Source organism: Lepisma saccharinum, chromosome 11 (genome assembly GCF_977018435.1).
Source record: "Lepisma saccharinum chromosome 11, izLepSacc3.1, whole genome shotgun sequence".
Classification (NCBI taxonomy): Eukaryota; Metazoa; Arthropoda; class Insecta; order Zygentoma; family Lepismatidae; genus Lepisma; species Lepisma saccharinum.
Window position 1 is genome coordinate 54,800,532 of NC_139239.1, and position 20,276 is coordinate 54,820,807.

At 40.4% G+C, this 20,276-nt stretch overlaps 1 protein-coding gene across 4 annotated transcripts in view; it reads left to right on the forward strand.

Annotated features, from left to right (window-relative positions):
- LOC145994809 (tachykinin-like peptides receptor 99D) overlaps window positions 1-20,276 on the forward strand; it is a 616,641-nt gene that overhangs the window by 76,999 nt on the left and 519,366 nt on the right. For 3 of the 4 annotated variants that reach the window (XR_014442396.1, XM_083131116.1, XM_083131120.1), the window contains exon 1: window positions 5,372-5,489. The exons of the other annotated variant lie outside the window; for it this stretch is intronic. The gene's annotated coding sequence lies outside the window, so the exon portion shown is untranslated. Of the gene's footprint in view, window positions 1-5,371; window positions 5,490-20,276 lie in introns of those variants that run through there. 4 annotated transcript variants of the gene reach the window in all.

Consider the following 20,276-nt stretch of genomic DNA (forward strand, 5'->3'; position numbering starts at 1 on the left):
ACATATTTTTCCTCTTAAACACAGACTAACTTTTGACTTGAGACTCAGGGACCATGGACTTTCCATTCGCTGTTTTTCAAAACCTCTCTAATGGGATGAATAGAAAACAACATAAATCTTCGAAATTGCTGTTAACCAACAAAAAGATTCGTGGAAGAAAAATGTTAATTACATCCTTGATAGAGAAAAAGAATTCGAACGAGTGAATCTTTGTTTCACTGATTAATGAGCATGCTGACATGAAATTAATGAACTTGCTATTCACCGAAATGTCAAGTTTGGTAGCTGATATTTATCAGAGCAGAGGTCGTTAGCGACAGAGAAAGTGGAAGATCGGTATTCAATTGTCTTTAAGAAGTTCAGGATACCGCGAGGGGTGTCTGTTCAGTATGAAAGTTGGTTCGTTAGAAAGTTATAATTGTGGAAGCTCATTTAAGTATTTTATCTTTATTTTCTAACCACCTTATTAAGCAAACTTACAAAAGACCTTTTTAACAATGCAACACAGAGACACATATTAATTAATGCAGGAGATTTTCGTCAACAGGAAAAGAGTGTCTTTTTTCAATATTCATGTCTATATTTTAGCATCCTTTCAAGTTCATGTTTTCGATGTACTTTCTCATGGAAGATACAACCTAACACACCAAGCCTCCTTTGGATAAGCCATTGAAATCACTACAAAATTCTCAGGAGGGGCAAGCTAGACGCTGTCTTTTTTTTTTACAAGTTTTTTTACACGGATGGTACTGAGGCCGAATTACGGCCTTTTACAAAACAAGAGGAGAACTAGACCAAATCCTTCGATACGAGGGATAAAGGAAACAGATCTATCTAATTCGAGACGAGATGATATTTGAAAGATCTAAATTACTTTACTCTGATATTCAGGCATATCAAAGCCAACGTCCTTTACTTTCTCGAGTTGCAGGCGAGCCAACACCCTTTCCCTTCTTGAGAGGATTTTCACATAGCGTAACAGGTTCCCCTGATTAGAGAAAAGTAGTAAGCCAAAAGCAATAACCTCCTTCGTCGGCCGTTACTCTCTCAAGCATTCAAAGAATGCTAAGTCAGTACCAAATCTATCTTCCTGGTTGTTGAAAGGAAGTTGCTGATCAACGGGTATCGGAGAGCAATAACCAGGTGGTGGAAGAAAGAATAAGTTAGAGTGTAACGGGCGACTGGGGGGTCTTTTGCATTGGTACGAGGAAGGAGAAAGATCGGGGAGCTTGAGCGAGTCAGGATAGAGCATTTCTAGGAGTCTTCTCCGAGGATTTCTTCAGCAAAGAATAGACAGGTAATATCCTTCTCTCTAACCATGTTGATCTGAACTGGAAGACATAAACCCAAATTCTTAGTGTTGTGCCATTTCAAGTGTGAAAGTAACCTCTCGCCTATTACCATCGAGTTATCTGCCAAAGGGCGAGTGCTCACCAGTGAGGATGAATGATTAAGCAAGCTACATCACCCAAGCATAATGGTTAGGATTCTGGTAAGATCCCAACGAGTAACAGCACGTTACGATAGAATATGACTATTTACTGGCGCTGGTCTAATAAAATTGAAGTACGTCAATTTGAAAATATTGCTCATTTGCGGAATGCAGTATTATGCGAATACTTGGAGGTTTGTAGATAACAAGAACCAAACGGTACGCCATGGAACAAGCTTTGCCTCTAAGCAACTGTGTTTTCGGGTAGGGGGGGGGGGGGTCTATCGGTCAGTTGATTTTTTTCCGTTAATTTGGACCCTAGCTGCAAAACTACTTTAACTTTGGACGTCACATCTAATATTCCAACAGAATTTCGAATCTTCTCTGTTCTCCACATTTTCGAATCTGCCCTCCCCTAAAAAATAGTCCTGGGTACGGACCGGTTCAGGATGTTTTTTCAAGTGGGGGTGTGAAGCGGGATGAGTAAGCTAAAAGCAAGTTTATTGGACGTGAGCCAAAGCACTTCTCATCATGGTCCGTCTTATCAACAAGAGGACTTCCATAAGCTGTACCTAAATTGGAACACTGCAGAAGTGGCAGCCATAAATAGATGCGGCGATTTTGCGAAACCCATAATAGACAGCAGTCTGCATTTAAATAAGGAATGAAGAAATCTTCAGTGATTTTGAAAAGCTGTTAATTATGGAAATGGTTGATGTGGGCAAAACTCGAAATTGTCTTTTTCAGACCTTTGCGCAACTTTCCAAAACTGCGGTGTGTATTTGGAATAACCAACACTTTTAACCCTTATCCGGGCAAGCTATTTTTGTAACGTGGCCGGGCAAGCAGTGACTGTCGGACAGTGCATTGTTTTAAATGGATCTTGCTCTTCTAATGCGAGATTTTTATGTTTCTTTGGTGTGGAAACAAGCGAGTAACATGATATTTAACCTAATCATCAGTTTAATGTCCATAATTCTTGTATTCATCTTCATCATCATCATCGTAATTGCATGTTGCTGTAATTTTTGCAGAATAGTATATGAAACATGTTAGGTCGGAAGGTAGGGTGAGGAAATTGTTTTATTTGCTCAAATATTTTTCATTTTTCTATTTTAGCGTTAATAGTATGTTTATGTGATGTCTTACTAAATACTTTAATTTTTATTAAACATTTGTTAATACATATTCAAGTAGACTTCTTTACATATACATTGTACACTGTGTCCGACAGACACTGCTTGCCCGTTTACGCAAGTGAAATAGAAAATATTTTTTACGCCTGGCCTTCTTTATCAAACAAAGTCAAATATTGTGAAATGAGGTAAAAGATAGAAACAAACAAAGTAAAAAAATATCATGTTCGCAGGAAGTATCGTTTGGATTATGTGAGAAAAAATGTAAGCAACAGTGTCTGATAGACACTGGTTACACGGTTAAGGTTAACACAATTCCAAAACGTGGAATAGTTCAATACCTGGCGGAAGCACATTGCACAGTGGTTCGGATCTCACTCTAAACTGTAGGTCCAGTCTCGATTAGCCTATCTGTGCATAAAATGGACAAACATCAATTAAATTCAAATTCAAAAAGTGGAATATTTTTTTACATTCTATTACTTCAAGTTCCTTTGTAATTACGCTATATCGCAAGCTGTTTATCATAAATATTTCCTCATTGACCGCCATCTTCACACAATTTTCCTCTTCTTACCCTTTGCTTCACAAGAGTGAAACACCAAAACTCTATATTCCGTGGTTCAAAGCTGTGGCGAGCAAGTGAGCAGCGCTCGCCGAACAACGCTTATTTGGGAAAGTAGCTTAGCTGTGCGATCAGATACTCGACGCGCTCGGGTCATGCAGTACTTCAACATCAGAGATTAGAGTCTGCACCTGCCGCCCCCGCGCGTGCCACTTTTAACACTGGCACAAGTAAAAGCTTGGAAAATGTCAGGGTCCTAGCTACTGTTTACCTTCAAGTTGACTAAAGAAAAAGAAGGGAACGATCAGGTTTGTTCCTCCTGCTGTACATAATTGGCAATCCCCTGGAAGCCTGTCTGGCCTCGTTACCCAACTCCCTTTGATGACTCTGTTTACAGCTTTTTAAATCAGCTTCCCTTACCGTTGATAACTTATCGCGCGTTTTCTGTGATCAGTGCGTGCCGACTATCGTTCCAGTGTACCATGTCACACCTTTTCAAGTTTTTCCCACAATGCCAACATGGGAAAGCGGAGGGGAAAAATTTGATAAGTCTCTGTTCCTTATGCTTACCGTCAGTGGCGGCGATTAGGAAGACGAGGGCAGTTGCCTCCACACTATGCTTAACCTTATCTACAAAGGGAATTATACTGTCCTTGCCTCCCTAGTTTTTGCACCTTGCCCCCCCCCCCCCCGGTTTTGGAACCCAATCGCCGCCACTACCGTTGTAGCTACGTATGCATTGTTGCTGTTGGTTGAGGATTGTGACGTGTATAGGAACTGTTAGAGCTATATTTTGGATAAGAAAACTACCGGCGCGCAGTGCATGGAATGCACGATACAGTTGCTAACAAGCTTTACTTGTAATATCCTGTAATCCCATTAGCTTAGAACAACGACGTAGTGTTACATAACAATGAATTGTAGTCCCGGTGACCGAATACATTGTGAAATCATCTAACAATGTCGCCATCAAAGATTTTCGTTGATTTGATTGATTTTACTTCGCTTTTCTGTCACTTTTGGCTAATTGCGAAGATGAGGATGAGTGGTGATATGGGGAAATGTTTTGTCCATTCTTTGCACAAATAGGTTAATCGGGACTGGACCTACGGTTTAGAGAGGTATCAGAACCACCGTGCCAATGTGTGTCTACCGGAGAACTAACCAGGGACTTCTTGATTGCAAGGCGACAACTGAAATACTCCGCTATCAGGGAGGGCCATGAAAGTTGCCAATATGAGGAATGGTTACACCTTTGCAGGGGTAGAATGGCCATTCTTCTCTTCAGTTCGAATCTTGACTGTAACAGTAATTGGAGTCTGGGCTCTGGCTTTGCCTATCTCTGTCACTTTGAATGTAGTATTCGATCTTCGGTGGAGGCATAGTGCGCAGTAGTTTGTGTTCATTTAAGTTTTGGTCCCGGTGGTTTAGCGTGTAGAGTGCTGAACTCGCACTGGATGTTTCCAAATTCTAGTCTCGGCCTGAACATAGGAGGTTATTTTTGAGACCTTTCATCTAATCACCATCAATCATCATAGCCGCGATTTGAGCTGACGTGAGAATAAATAAGTAAAATATATATGCCGACCTCAAACTGTAAATACATTTACGAGTAGCCTACCTGATCATCTTGAAACAAACCTTTGCATTATTCATCCTCATCGTCGACCTCCGTCTCTGAGTGGTTATCACAGAGCGGTACCATGCCAGGATCCCGGGTTCGAATCCCAGCCGGGGCATGGGTGTTCTTTGTGAGTGTCTTTTCATCATCTTCATCATATCATCGCTCATCCTCGTCTTCGCGATTTGCCAATAGTGACAGAAAAGCGAAGCAAAATAAACCAAATCGATCAATCACTCATCTATTCATTCTCATCGTCGCGATTAACTTAAAGAGGTAAGGAAGCGACATTGAACAACCAAAACACCAATGCAAGGTAACTCGGCTGTGCAACCAGAGGAAAGGAACAGATGCAGGTGCTACGTTACCGCCGTAGGCCATCCGTGTTCGGGTGATTGTTGGAAAATGTCCGTTGTATAACTTTAATCATGATATCGTGCTCCAGTCCGTTTCGATATCTTGCCACTGTGTGATCCGTTTCTACTCCGGTGGGGATCCTAACGCTAAGGTGGTTTCGCGTGCCTTTCTGTCGTATTTAATTATCGGCTGTTACCGTCCAGGCTTCTTCTCCTCGGTCTCGTGTGTGTTGGGGGACTGCACACGTCGGCAGACAGCATGTACCGGGGCTTTGCAGTTGCATTCAATGTCGGGTGCTGGATGCGTGTGGAACGGGTTGGTGACGGCCGTGGCCTTGGACGCTTGCTGATTCTAGCACGGAGTCTTCACGAAGTGCCGGTAAGTTTTTCGCATTGTCTTGTTATAATCAAAAACTTTCCTTTGGTCAAATTCTTAAAGTACATCCTCGTTAACACCGTGTACCTTACTGCATTAAACCTTTTCCCTCTGATTTGTTAGCCCAGTGTGCAATGCGCCTTCTCGAAAAGTGGTCGATTTTCGATCTCTCCATCGAAATTCCAGGGGTCGGGTATTGTGCAGGGTATTCTTTGTGAGTGTGCTTCATCAGTTTCACTTTTCACCACCGATTCTCGTCGTCGCGGTTTTCCCAAAATGGCAGAAATGCGATGCAAGGTAACAAAAATACAATTAGAAGCTTTAGTGGCTAATGGGGACTCGATGATAACGCTGTAGTCAAAATGTCCCAGATTTAATCTCCGGTGAAGGCACATTGTACATAATATTCACTCTCTCTCTCAAGTTCTTACATACTACAAATATCCTTTAATAGCTGCAATAATCGTGCCTCATTTGAAGTTTTGAGGTTCACTTTATGTACAGTTAGGCTAAACCGAACTGGAACTGCAAAACTGGATCCGAATCACTGTGTCTCCACAGGTTTCGAAACTGAGACAACTTGATTACAAGGGGACGACGTTACCATTGCGTCATGTGTCTTTGAGTTTTTGTTTTTAAGTCCATGTAATACGTACAAAGATTAGCTAATCGGCACCGGATCTACAGTTTAAAGCGGTGTCCGAAGTCCGAACAACTATGTGCCTCTACAGGGTATCTTACCAGAGACCCTTTGATTACAAGGCGACGACCTTACCAATACGCCATCGGGGAGGCTCATGTCTTATTTGAATACACGCGTCGTAAACAATGCCATTTAGTGTTTCGCTCATTTGCGCTTTGTCATTGCGTAGAAACATTTATCACCTTGTTGGTGTTAATTCTCGACAAATTGTGTGCAATGTTTGTTCGTGGTGCGGCTACGTGTAGTGTTGCCCACGAGACTTTAGCCTGTCTCGTCTCGTGGAAATGCTGTCTCGTCTCGAAAATATTCGTTTGTCTCATGACACATGGTCAATCTCGTCTCGTCTCGAATTTTTAAAAGCCTGTCCCGTCTCGTCCCGTGTGCAACACTAGCTACGTGCTGAATGGTGGTAGTGATGGCAGTGTTCTTCGGCTAAACCGTGTACGATTTGGAAGCATGATGGGGCGAAATGCACCAGTAATCTTTTAACGTAGTATTATATTTGTGTCGTGAAATTAACCGTGATAGGGGAGAAGACAGAGGAAAAGATAGGTAATGAGCATACGTAGCATTTGTAAAGTTACCATCCGATTATTCAATTGGCGTAACTGCTATTGGAGTACTTAGGTTCAGTTTCCGGCCTGGGTATGGTTATTCTTTGTAAGTGTCCCTTTGATCCAGTAATCACTCATCGCATTCGTAGCGAAATGGCAGAAAAGAGATGCTTGTTTTGAGATTTTTAAGTCTACTTTATGTACAGAAAGACTAATCGGGACGGAACCTACATTTTTTTTAAAAGAAAGTTTGATTCGAACCACTATGTGCCTCCACCGGGTATCGGACCCGATGCCCCTTGAATATTACAAGGCAACGACGTTGCCACTACGCCATCTGGGAGGTTGAAAAGATATGTTAAATAACAATACAAAAAATAGAAAATTGGCATGACAGGCAAAACCATGGGAAAATGCAAATTAATAAAATAACTACATCCTGATCAGTAGAGACCGGATTTTAAAGGGAAATTTTTTTCTCTAAAGAGCATAAAAAAAGGGAAAATTATTGCCAAAAAAGGGGGAAAGATGGACTATAGTTTTTTTGCACTCACACTAAAAATACTATTTTAAATGAAAGGCCAATATATACTATTCATATACACTGCTTAAAAAACGAAAGTAGTCACTTATTCAAACTTATGTAACTTTATTGCACTGCTACGTAATCAAATGAAAACAACAACAACATGAAAACAACTCTTCTTATTTGTAACACTCAACAAATTCTCTTCATGTATTCCAATTCATGGTTTCGTTTGTCCATATCTGAAACCAAAGTGTTCATTTTCCACAAATGAATGGACACCTGGATGTACTTGTCACAGACGAAGACGCCGTCTGTTTACTTGAGGTACACGTCCCCGTTTGTCCACAAGGGCTTCTTCAAGATCCTGAAGTGTTTGGGGAGGTTGATATCGGTCGTTACATGTGATCCCAGAGATTATCAATCGGATTCAAGTCTGGACTCCTAGGTGGCCATTCCATTCTTTGCAAATTTTTCTCCTGGAAGAATCTTTGATCGACATTAGAGGTATTACATTTCCCGTTATCATGCATGAATAGTGCATTTTTAGTGCGTTTTCTTCAAGTTCTCTCATCTGAGGAATGACATGTGGTACAAGAATCTCATCAATATGGTGTCTTACAGCTAAAACCTCATTTCGAACGATGTGGAGATCAGTTTTCGTACTCAAACCTATGCCTCCCAAGACTACAAAAGATCCACCGCCATAAGCAACAGTTGGTTGAATTGCTCGGGGATGGAATCGTTTTCCTTGCCTTCTCCAAACACGTTTACGAACATCTGAACCATACAAGGAGAAACAGAACTTGTCAGAGAATAAAACAGGACGCCAGTGTCTTAGCTGCCATTGAATATGGTCGCTGACGAACTGCATTCTCATTGCACTATGTTTTCTTGTAAACTGGGGAGCTTTAGCAGGTCCTCGAGATCGTAAAGCAGCCTCCCTCAGACTGTTTCTGACAGTTTTGTTGCTAATTCTCACACCTGAATCATGCAAAAGATCCTCCTGCAGTTCTGGTACAAGAACATGACGGCTCCGTAATGCTTGTCAAGGAACAAAACTGCCCTATGCTTGGGTTGTTTTCCTTTGGCGGCCTGTTAGGGCGTCTGGCAACAGTTCCATGCTCTTGAAAACATTTCCATAGTTTCCCCATGGTACCTGAATAACTCCAAGTATTCTTGCAACTTACCGCTGGGAATGACCCTCTTGAAGCAGTGTAACTGCGAAAGTGGCTTCATTCAACGACAATTGTCATCCTTGCTGCCAACCTTGGTCCTCACGATCAGCCATGGCTTCTAAGCACAACGATGCACACTGACCAACCGTCGCACACATTTTGATTTGCGTTACATGAAGCATTTAGATGTCCTTAACAAATTATGACAATGCAGCGACAGTGCTGTCATCTTTTCTGTAGCAAAGAATATTCGAATTTAGCTGTAGTCATATTAGATCATTTGTACACGCAATCATTGTTTGTAAATCAAATGTTCTTCATGTGACTACTTTTATTTTTTGAGCAGTGTATAAAAAGGGACACATTAAATTTCGTATTAATGTATCCCTTCTTATATATGAATGCTATATATTGTGCTTTCATTTAAAATAGTATTTTTAGAGGAGTGCAAAAATAAACTATTGTCCTTTCATTTCCTTTTTTTGAAGGTAAAGTACAGCGAATAGTCTTACCATCCGTTTCCATGAAATCTTCCTTGCAACAGCTTACCGCATTTCATAGCTTGCTGCAACTTTTACCTGGCTTCGCGATTTCACTAACATTCAATACTGTCGTTACTCCTAAAATAAACTTCACAATGGAAGTTTAAATCTAGCAGTTAAGTACACTTTCAACCCAACTGGCGTGCCGCTTACAATAAGTTTGTTGCTGCGTTAGTCCAGATGGCATTGTTTCAACAGTCGCTGCAACATAATCCCAACACTCATGGGGGAAGGTAAGGTTGTAGGCACTTCGCTTGTTCTTTGTTTCCTCTAATCTGCACCAAATAGACAATTGTTTAATGTTTTGTTCAGGCAAAAAACAGTCCTACAAATTATTTGATATCTTGTCAGTAAAGGGACCAAGGAAGATGTTTTTTTTTAAAAGGGGGAGAAATGTGTAGGCTGAAAAACTAACCAATAAAGGAACCAGAAAGAAAAATGTTTTTAAAAAGGGAAAACATGAGAATGTAGGCTGATAAAGGGGGAAAAAGGGAAATCAAAACCATGTAATCTTGTTGGTGGAAAATAATGATCAACACTGTTGCTATTTATTGCTATCTATTAGCAAAAGATCCTCCGTTGTATCGTAGTCATTAACATTACCGTACCTCCTCGTAGTCAGGAGGCTCCAGGTTTGATCCCCAGCATGGGCACATTTCATTGGTTCTGATCCCACGAGTTCTGCATCGATTAGCCAGCCAATGAGTAAATTAGAATTTAAAAAATTTTATATTCGCAATTTTTTTTGCCCAAAAAGCCAGTCCCTCATAACCCAAACATCCAGTAAATTCCACTAGCTAGATATTACTTTGATATCCGGGTGTAATATTTCCTGCGAAGGCATTTCCGGTGAATTCGCAAATTTCCGGGGCAACCGTCTTCCCCCGGATGATCACGGAGCAAGAAGTCAATTACCTGAAGTTGGCAAGGGAAGACGCTCCGAGTTATCGGTGGCCGCCGGCCCAGATTTAATTAATAAATCAGTGACGCGGCGTAATTAATTCTATTTGCAGCCTTCACTCCTCTCGCGGCCTCAACACTAATGCGTGCGACGCTGGGAGGGACAAGGAAGATCCAAATGGACTGTGTGATAAGATGGGATTATGGGGAGAAATTAACCGAGAACGGTATCTTTTCAAGGGAGTCTTTCCTTCTCACTCACCATCTTCCTTTCCTCTCTTTCTCTGTACCTTACTGTTTGTCTCACTCTGTCTCCTCTCTCTATACTCGTAGCCTCTATCTCTATGTGCCTTCCTCTCACATCTCCCATCTTGCTCGTTGTTTAACCCTGTCCTTATACATACGTATCTCTCTCTTTACTTATCTATCTCTTAGTTCTCTACCTCTTACTGTTTCTCTCATTATCTGGTCTTCTCTCTCTCTCTCTCTTGAAATTTATCTCACTTTCTCCCTTCCTCTAAGTTTTGTCTCTATCTTCCTCTCTACCAATCTCTCAGTTCTCTTCTCCACCTCTCACCCTTGTCTCGTTCTCTATTCTTCTCTCTCCCCCTTCTCTCTACGTTTTCCTTTTGTCTCTATTTCTCAAGCCTGTTACTGTTGTTTCACTGTTCTATTCTACTCTTTCTCTCTATCTACTATTTATTTCTCTTCCTTTCTCTCGCTTCATTATTTGCTTCTACCTCTCTGTGCCTATCACTCACTTCTCCATCTTCTACTCTTTGCATCACTTTTTATTCTCTCTCTCTCTCTTTCTCTCTCTCTGTCTGTCTTTATCTCTACCTGTCTTACAGTTCTCTATTCCGTACTATCTGTCTCACTCTTGGTTCTTCTTTTCTCTTTCTCTCACTCTCTGTACGCTTTTCCTCTCTTCCTCTCCGTTCTCCACTTCGTAGTCCTGACTTAATCTCTTTTCTTCTTTCTCCCTCTCTATGCTTTGCCTCTCTTTGCCTCTATCCCTCTCTACCTGTTTTCCTCCCTTCCCCCTCACACATACTTTGAATCATCCTACTTGTATCACTGCGCCTCTTCCCCTTTAGCCCCTCCACTTCTATCACACTCAGCCTACTATTATCTTTCAGCTTATCTATACGTATTCCTCTCGCCGACTCGGCTGCCTGTCGACCCTCCGTGGCGGAATGATTATCCCAGGGCCTCTTCAGCGTCCAAGATCCATGTTCGAATCCTGGGTAAGACATGGATATTTGTGTTTATTTCTCCTGTTGAAAATTAATAAAGAGTTAAGGAAATAATAGACAAAAAAATCGATTTGCATCTCGCTACCGATATTCTCAGGTTCGAATCCCTAATTGGACATGGGTTTTGTTAATGAGCGTACAATTTCATCTGATCAACACTCATCTTTATCGTAGCCCAAAAGTGTCAGAAAAGCGACCTTAAAAAATACGCGTACGATACAAATGCAACTCCTTCTCTTACGAGTATTTTCTCACTGTTCTCTTTCTCTCTCTCCTTTTCTCTTACAGCCTGTCCTTCTACTTCTGAATCTAAATTTCTAACTTCAATGGAAAGACTAGCATAGAAATGTTCCCTTACACCACTCTCTTAGGACTTGTACACAGATTTTACAAACCATACAGATCAGGATCTAATTTGGTCTCCACGTTTCAATCAAAAACATTTTATTTTAATTTACGCAAAGTGTACTTGCTCGAATGTTCTAGGTTTTTTAAAAAAACATCCTCTTCATGAAGAAGTATTTTTAAAAAAAACAGGTAACCATAATCAAAATAATATTATATACAATAGATATTCATTAGCTCAAATGGAAGCAATCGATAAATCTAATATCAGTTCTGGATTTAGGACCTGAAAATACGTGAAACATTCTTAGAAACAGAAAAGAAAGTATATGTTTGACTGTGCTACAAGCCATGATTTTCAGAATGGTTGTCTAAGGTGTTTCGCCTGGCGTTTTACATTTATTTTTCTCCATTCACTGGGCGTATTTCAATTTGGCTTCATGTTGCATTTCACCCGTGGGCAGAATAACGCCAACATTCATCGAGTCCTGAACAGGTATCATAACGTCGTAACTTAGCCTCCACAACAACAGGGAACCTCATTGTCAAGCAAATGATTCCAATAGTATTTCCTCGTCAAAATCAAGAAAATTAGCTTTCGTGTGAAAAGGCGCAATTGAATTCTCCGAATTCCATCCTTATCGACTGTTCTCATTCATCAAATTTCCTTTTGTTTCTTCGTCAAACTTCCCCATTCATCGTTGTTTTTAATTTCCGTTATTTCAATGCTTATTCAAGATTGTAGGAGATCTTTCTCTCTCTTGCTCACCGCGTTTTATTAGAGAATATACGTCCTGAAAGAATGAGAATGAGCGTTATCTATCCATTCAGCTCTTACCCGGAAGTTAATATCCAGTTTACCTTGAAAATATTCTATGTAAAAAAATATTTGATTTTTAAAAATAATAATAAAAGTGCCAAGCTTCTGATATACGCAGATGATACAATTTTTTTTTAGTTTGTTTAAGTCCATTTAATGGGCAGGGATAATCGGAACTGCACCTACTTTATAGAGCGGGATCTGAACTTATACACTGTCCCAGCAATCTCTGTAGCAAGGCCGCGCATAGCGACATAGAAAGAAGGAGGAGGGGAGATTCGATTGATTGATTTGCTTTTTTTTACTTCACTTTTGTGCCACTTTTGGCTAATTTGCGAAGATATGGATGAGTGATTATGTGATGAAATTGATGAATGGACGGTCACAAACATCCATGCCCAGACCGGGATTCGAATCCGGGACCCCTGGCCTCGTGGCGCGAAAGGGTGATTCGAGTGGGCAGAGTGATGCTCACTCGCATGTTCATTGGTGGAGCCGTCTCGCGTCACTACTTGCGCAGAGACTTGTTTTTAGTTCAATCGCTCCAAAGATAGCCGGGACATGGTATATGTGCCTCCAACGGGTATCGATATCCGGTACTTCTTGACTATAATAATGTAAAGTTGCATTACGTGCAAGCCAATTTCATTAGCTATGTAGAATAATGTAAATAAAGAGATATGGTCTTGTTTAAAGTGTACAGTTATAATCTGTCAATGAGAAGACAATTATCTTGTGCGTACACGCACCTTTGTGTAAAACAAAAAGGCAATCGCTCTTAGAAGTTTCATTTAAATGCGTGCGTGTAATTTAGTGATTTACACGCGCGGGTCGAGTCAAGGATTGAGGTGAGCAGTTACTATTTTCCAATAGAAGTAACGTTATCAGCTACTTTAGGACACTTAAATTGTTAACTTGAAAATTTGAAAAGTGGCGGAAGAGGTAATTTTGGCAACTCTGTTCCGACTATGTATCTTCTCTGGATGATAAGGTGAAAGGATTTTCGTGCAATCGCCTAAAGTAAGGAAGCTAGGTTTCATTGCATGCTAAATTTAGAACATCCACGCTTTATTACAATACGCCATTTCTAATTGAGCGCACAGACTTCATTATTTAGGGTGAATTGGTGCATTCATTTGTAACGTAGTAGTAGAGCTAGAGAGAAATTTCGTCGAGGCAGTGGATATTCTCGAACTTGATTGGAAGAGAAAGAAACAGATGCAAGTGGAATTGATACCAACATATGCAAAGTGCAAACGATTTTTCGAACTGAAATCATGAAATTCTTCACATATTGATTGTTTGATTGAGTTGGTGTAATTGGGACTGAACCTACAGTTTAAAATGGGATCCGAAGCACTATGTGCCTCCACCTTGTATCGAACCTATTACCCCTTGATTAGAAAGCGAGAACTTGCCAACTGCGCCATCGGTGAGGCCCCTTCCCCATATATTTATTTTATTACAATTAGTGATTATTGATTTGTGTAATTTGTTTGTAAGAAAATTTCGAGCAGAAAGTAATTTTAAAGGTAACTTAGTTACTTTTCAACCTACTAGCAGTGGTGGCGATTAGGGGGCTTGGGAGAGAAGTTATCCCCCCCCCACTTTTTGTCAGTTTTTGGCCCTGCACTATGGGCTCTTAATGCTAAACTTTGTCTACCAAGTGAAAGTAAACTGTTCTTTCCCAACCTGTTTTTGTATCCAAGCGCCGCTACTGGCTACTAGTAACTGTAACTGAGTTACTTCTCGAACCACGTAACTGTAACGGCATAGTAACAGAGTTACTTTTAAAACGTAACCCAACAAGCACTGCTAATGGCAAAAGAAATAATTCTTTCACCATTTCAGAAATGCAAATGTAGCAATGTCTACGTTGATCCTCTGCCCAGACTAGTTCTGAACCAGCAAATCCATGCTACTAAAGTGAAACGATGCGTTTCCGAGCCTCCAAATGTAATGTTGCGCCTATGTCAATTTCGGGGCAGCGTTTCCTCATTATTGCTGACACCACAAGCTTGTTGTGAAAACACGAGTGTCAGCGACAATGGATATATCGGTTTGCGATCCAACTCGATGATTGGCAAGTTGGGTTTGCGGCAACTTTCCGCCCGATTAATCGAGCCAATCAGCGGGAAAAACCGCAATCAAACGGGATCTGCTTCCGGAGTCAGCATTGTTTAATTGATCCATGTCTCATGAGACATTTTTCGTGGCGGGCCTGTCAATCTGGGTTCAGGTGAGGGCCACATCCTCTGTAGTCTCTTGGGAATGAGATTTCCGAACTTTGCATAGTCTGATAGAATGGTGACTCTTGAGGGGAGACACTCCATTAACTGAGTGTACATGCCCAGTGGCGTAGCTTATTGCCTTTGCGCCTTCCTTTTAAATTGAATAACATCGATTACATGCAAGTAAAAACAAATAAATATCTCACCCTTACCGCGATGAATACTATAAAAATGCTTTGTTCATAGTCAAAGGCGGGCGCAGACTAATTGATTGGGGGTGCCTTAAGGGGAGTTTCAATTACCAATCTCGACAATGTTAGCCTAACTTTGTGGGGTCTCCCCCATGGCGTAGTGGTAGCGTCATTGCCTTGTAATCAAGGGGTCCCGGGTTCGATACCCGGTGGAGGTACAAGTGGGTCAACTGTAGGTCCAGTCCCAATTAGCCTTGCTGTGCATAAAGTGGACTTAAAACATGAACTCGTAATTTTGTGTTCCTATTTTGCAGCAACTATAGTTATTCGAAGATGACATTTTTTAACATTAAGGTCTGAGTATCGTCATCACTTTAGCACAGGTTTTGCTATCAATGTTACGATATTTATATTATTTAAATAATGAAAGTAAACAATTGAAAATCAATATTCGTACAGAATAAGCAACTCAACAAATATAATCCAATACAAGGCTATAACTTTGTAGTTAGGTTCACTTTTCCATGTTTTCTAATACACCTTACTTCTTACAATATAATATTTTTCCTGGTCAGTTGACAGTTAATCCAATGTGTTATACTGTATATTATTTTAAACGGTAGAGTAGTAGCTTTCAGATGGAATCAAGCTGAAAAATTGATATTTTTTTAAAAAATATATATTTTACCCATTGCAACTCTATTGAGAAAGTTGATACAATGTTTTTTTTTTCTGTGTGTGATTTCCAAATTTACATTACTGACCTTCATGAGACATGGTCATTCATGAAACCAAATATCTCGCAATACAATCATCACAGTAATAGAATACTTAACATCTTTACTTACAGCACATTCCACTTAAAACATTATAGCTGCAATAGTGTTTTAGTATTACAAGCGGTCAGGACCGTATTGCACACTTGCCTTTAAACCATATTTAAGACTTCGCTTCTGAGATTTACTTTACCTGAAAATTTACATTAATCTGAATTTGCAAACATATGCCTATTGATGATTAAATCGGAACACCACTGACAGTGGCTGTATTAAAAATATCAACTTTCAGATTTTATTACAAGGACTTCAGGTGCCCACTGTAAAGAGGAACCTGTTTTCTGTAAAGGGTTTCTCTTCGTTTGAATACGCAACAAGTAGAATTTATGATAATTCACATGTAGAGTTCGACTGTATTATAAATGCAAGTGTAGCCCCAACCACCCAAAAGTAATTACTTAATTTTTTATAAATACACTTTTGTTGCTGATTGTACGCGGTGGGGGGCAAAATTTGTCTTTTGCGGTCGGTCCCTTGACGAGTTTGTTACGCCACTGATTGTAATGCCATGTATGGCTTTGCTGAGAGAAGCGAAGTTATTAGCACGGAGTTCAGAGCCACCAGCAAGCTATGCCAGTTAAAAGGCATTCTTTACTTGCAAACCAGCTGATGATGGTTTCCAATGGAAATGTTTGAAAATTCCTCAAGGGAAGGGGAAGAAGACAGCTCAACAGGTGGCTCTGATAGGAAGTGGTGCGAAGTGAGACTGAAGAGAGAAAAGGAGTCTTTCTGTAGTCAGAGAGGTGGTGTAGCTCTGGTACTGTACGTCAAGCCTTTGCATGTACGGACAATGCCAGCCTTTGGCTGGTTTCATTCAGTAGTGTCTAGATCTAAGTAAATTGGGCTGCTGGTCAAGGAAAATATTATTGACCATCTAGATGCTCAGATTTCGCATACATTCTCAAAGGAAATTTGCAGTTCACTGAACTGAAATACGATACAGACTAAGGTTGTTCGTCTCTGGCCGTACCGGATTTCACTGTCCTTTAGAGCAGGCCCCGTTGACGAATGGGCGGTGAGTCAGAAATAAAGCAAATTACAATGACAAGGGTTCTGAATGGAGTTACGTGTATTCCTGTTATTGATACAAAAGTATCCCACTTATGAGGTAACTTATGAGAAGTGAGCAAGGTTGAGCACATTAACAGCATTCTTTGAACAAACTCAATACATCGATTTTTGTATATTACGAGTATGTTTCGTTATGTAATATTGTTACATAGTATCGAAATAGAATTTTAAGAAAATAGCAACATTGGAACAAATAAACATTATGTAGCTACAACAATAAAGAAGGACGCACTTGTGCGTCAAGCGGCATCTAATTTATATTAGATGACCGTGACGCGCATGCACGTCATTGTTAAATTTGTACGATAATTTTATATAATTCACCAGGCCCGTAGCTAGAATTGATCTCCACGGGGTGTTCACGGGTTATCAGGGGGGCTTTGTAAATCAAGTTCATTTTTCGAAACTTTAACAGTATTAAATGAAGGCAAATTGTGTTGGGGGAGGGGGTCATGAAGTTATACAAAGTTTAGAAATATGCAAATACTACATTTTTCTATATCTTTTAAAATATCACTTAAAGTGTTAATTGAATGCTACTGAAATCGTCCCTTACTACACTCTCCATTCTACTTCTGATGATACAGATACGTATTTAAAAAATGAACCCTAGTCAATCATAGTGACTACCGTACATTCCACACCTTGCTAAAGTAATGAAATTCCCCTTCGTTCCCAAAACTTGGGAACTGTTGAACTTTGACGCAGATATGGAGGGAATTTTCATAAGGATGTCAAAGCCACAGATTTCTGCCTAAACGGGAGGTTGCAACAGAGGCAGCGAAGGTACAGCTAAAGAAGCTCCCCTACGAAGAAACTTTCTAGAGTCTAGAGAAGAGCAATCTTCTAAATACTTGCCGCTTCGGGTCATGCTCTTCAAACTTATTCTTCACCAAAGTTGTGAGCAAAATAATATCTGCTGTCTACATTTTTTCACTCTTCAGTGCAAACAAATTTTACAAAATAGTTTTACCTAATGCCAAGGGGACTGACTACAGTGCCAGAGGGGCCTGACGGTATTTCCAGGGGGGGCTCAGCTCCGCCTGGCCCCTGCCTGGCTACGGGCCTGTAATTCACACAGATCACTTACCTGCGCATCCCGCGCAGCGGCACTGAGTGCCGCCTTTTTTCAAATCTTGAATTATTTTCCTTACCAGCGCAATAATGGTCGGTAAAGCACGAGGTAACCTATGTACATTATTCCCATGAAAACATAGAGGCGTTCGCGCCATCCTTTTTCTCTAGTTCTTTCTGTTGCTTACACGCCTTTGAAGTGACTGGTCCCCCTCTGGCTGCTCAATACCGCGCGCGAGAACGTTTCCTACCTTAAATCATAGCATATCAGCCATGAATTTGGCGGAAATATGAAGAATAAAACGGCGGTTCGTTGTTCGGAATGCAAATTATTTGTATACAGAAACCATTGCAGTACCGATACGCAGTGGCGTAGCAACATATCGCGAGTTTGAAATATCAATTCGAATCGATACAAAGTCTTCAGGGATACGTCAGCAAATTATCATATTTAAAAGTAGGAATGATTTCAATAGAATTAAAGGGTTGTTAACTGTGTTAAGCTGGAATGATTCCTAGTTTTAAATAATAATAAATTACTGAAGAAAATTATACTTAATAATTTCATTCACCCTAAAAATGTCTTTCTTTGTTTTCCGGGAGCTGAAATATGAAGCTGTAGGAAGGAAGTAAGAACTGCTTATATTATCCATTGCCTTCTTGAGTTGCAAACAATCCAAGCATTTAAATGATTCGCACTGGCTTCCCGGTAGTTGGAGGTGCTTTATTGTGAAAATATTAAAGTCGGGGGTGCAAGGTCAAGAGAAAAAAGAAAAGACAAGACAAATTGCTTTTTTTTTTAAGAAAAGAATAAATGGGTAAAAATGTCCACGCAAGTTATCGTGAATTCTTACGTAAATGTTTCCCATGAGAAATATGACAAATCTTTACTTTTTCCGGCCCCCCTTAGGCTTGGAGCCCGCCCGCCTGTATGTTACGCCCCTGATTTGTCGTATTATAACGTTTAACTACAATTTAAAGCCAGATAAAAACAGAATGTTTTAATTTTATTGACTACAAAAATTAGCCTTTTCCATCTCTTTTCCCTTCACTTACTTCTATTAATATTTAATACATGGGACGCGAAGCCCCGGGCGGTCGCCCACTTTGCCCTGCCTTTTCTACGTCATTGCCCATACGAAATGTCAGCGTTGTCAAAACAACGATATTGCAACGTGACAACATTCGGTTCCTTGTATTTCAGTAAGTATGTCATTTTTATGTAGGGTAAGGACGGGGCAAACGGACACCCTAAGCACAATTTTCAAAATAAATCTGAAACATTTTATTAAAGAATGAAAATAACTATTGGCATGGCACGTATGAACATTCAGTTAACACATGATAGCACATAGTATGCAAAAAAATGAAGATCTGTCTCAAAATAGTCTAATCAATCCCCGGATGCGGCAGTGTCCGTTTACTCCTCACTTTGGGGCAGACGGACATTTGATCTGGGCAGATGGGCACGTGATGATTTATGAACTATCATCATTCTCACAATAACAACACACAAAAGATGGGTCATTTCCGTTTGCAAAAAAATTCACATGGAACCCAAGACAACACACTAAGCATTGCGCCCAATTTTCCCTGCTTGTACACATCTTTGCATTCACGGCACTCATCACTTGCGGTGCATTTAAACTCTTTGATTTTTTTGCTGCAGCTTTCAGTTTTTTGTCCGTGAGGAAAGCGATGAAGGAAGGATCCGTCAATACATGTGATTGCCCAGTTTTGCGTTTCCTGCTGCAGGTCCCAGAAGTTGATGGCAAAGAATTTAGCTCCTCAAAACTTGCACGAGATGACACATCCTCTTCTCTTGCTGTAAGCTCTGATGATCGCTCATCTTGAACATGGATAGTTCAAGTTCAAAAATATGCCCAGGCAGTCGTTCTGGATTAAAGGGATATATTCCACAAGCATTGAACCCATTTACAGCATTGTTCGTTCTCGATGTCTCACCATCCTGTAACAAGGGCACATTGTATTAGAAACACAAACATTTCAAAGGTTTAAAATGCATTACATACAATTCACACTTGCCATATCCATTACTGAGTCAAGTATACATTAGTATCTCAATCAAAAAGTACCTAACAATAGTTAAATGAAATACAATTCGTCTATGTCCGTTTGCCCCAACGGCAACCTGTCCATCTGCCCCACTTGTAACCTTTGACCTTACATTCCGAAAAAGTCCACCACATGGCAGCACAATGTTGGCAACATGTGTGTATCTATAAAGGAATCACTGCCTTCACTACACTTCAAATCACAACTTCGGCGGGACTATAGTAATCTAAGCAATCCTTGTGTTCGCAACACATTTTTTTAGTATTCAGGATTTTGCATGTACATTTTGTGCTTACCTGGTCAGGGCGTTTCTTCTTTACGTTTTCTTCCGATGCCCAACACACCAGCTCGCAAACGTTCAGGTTCGTACACAACTCCAACTGCTGCACTGTTGGTAACTTCAAACCGAAAATATTCGTACTTTGCTTAGGGGATGTCCGTTTGCCCCAGTGTCCGTTTGCCCCGTTCTTACCCTATATCTGGTGAA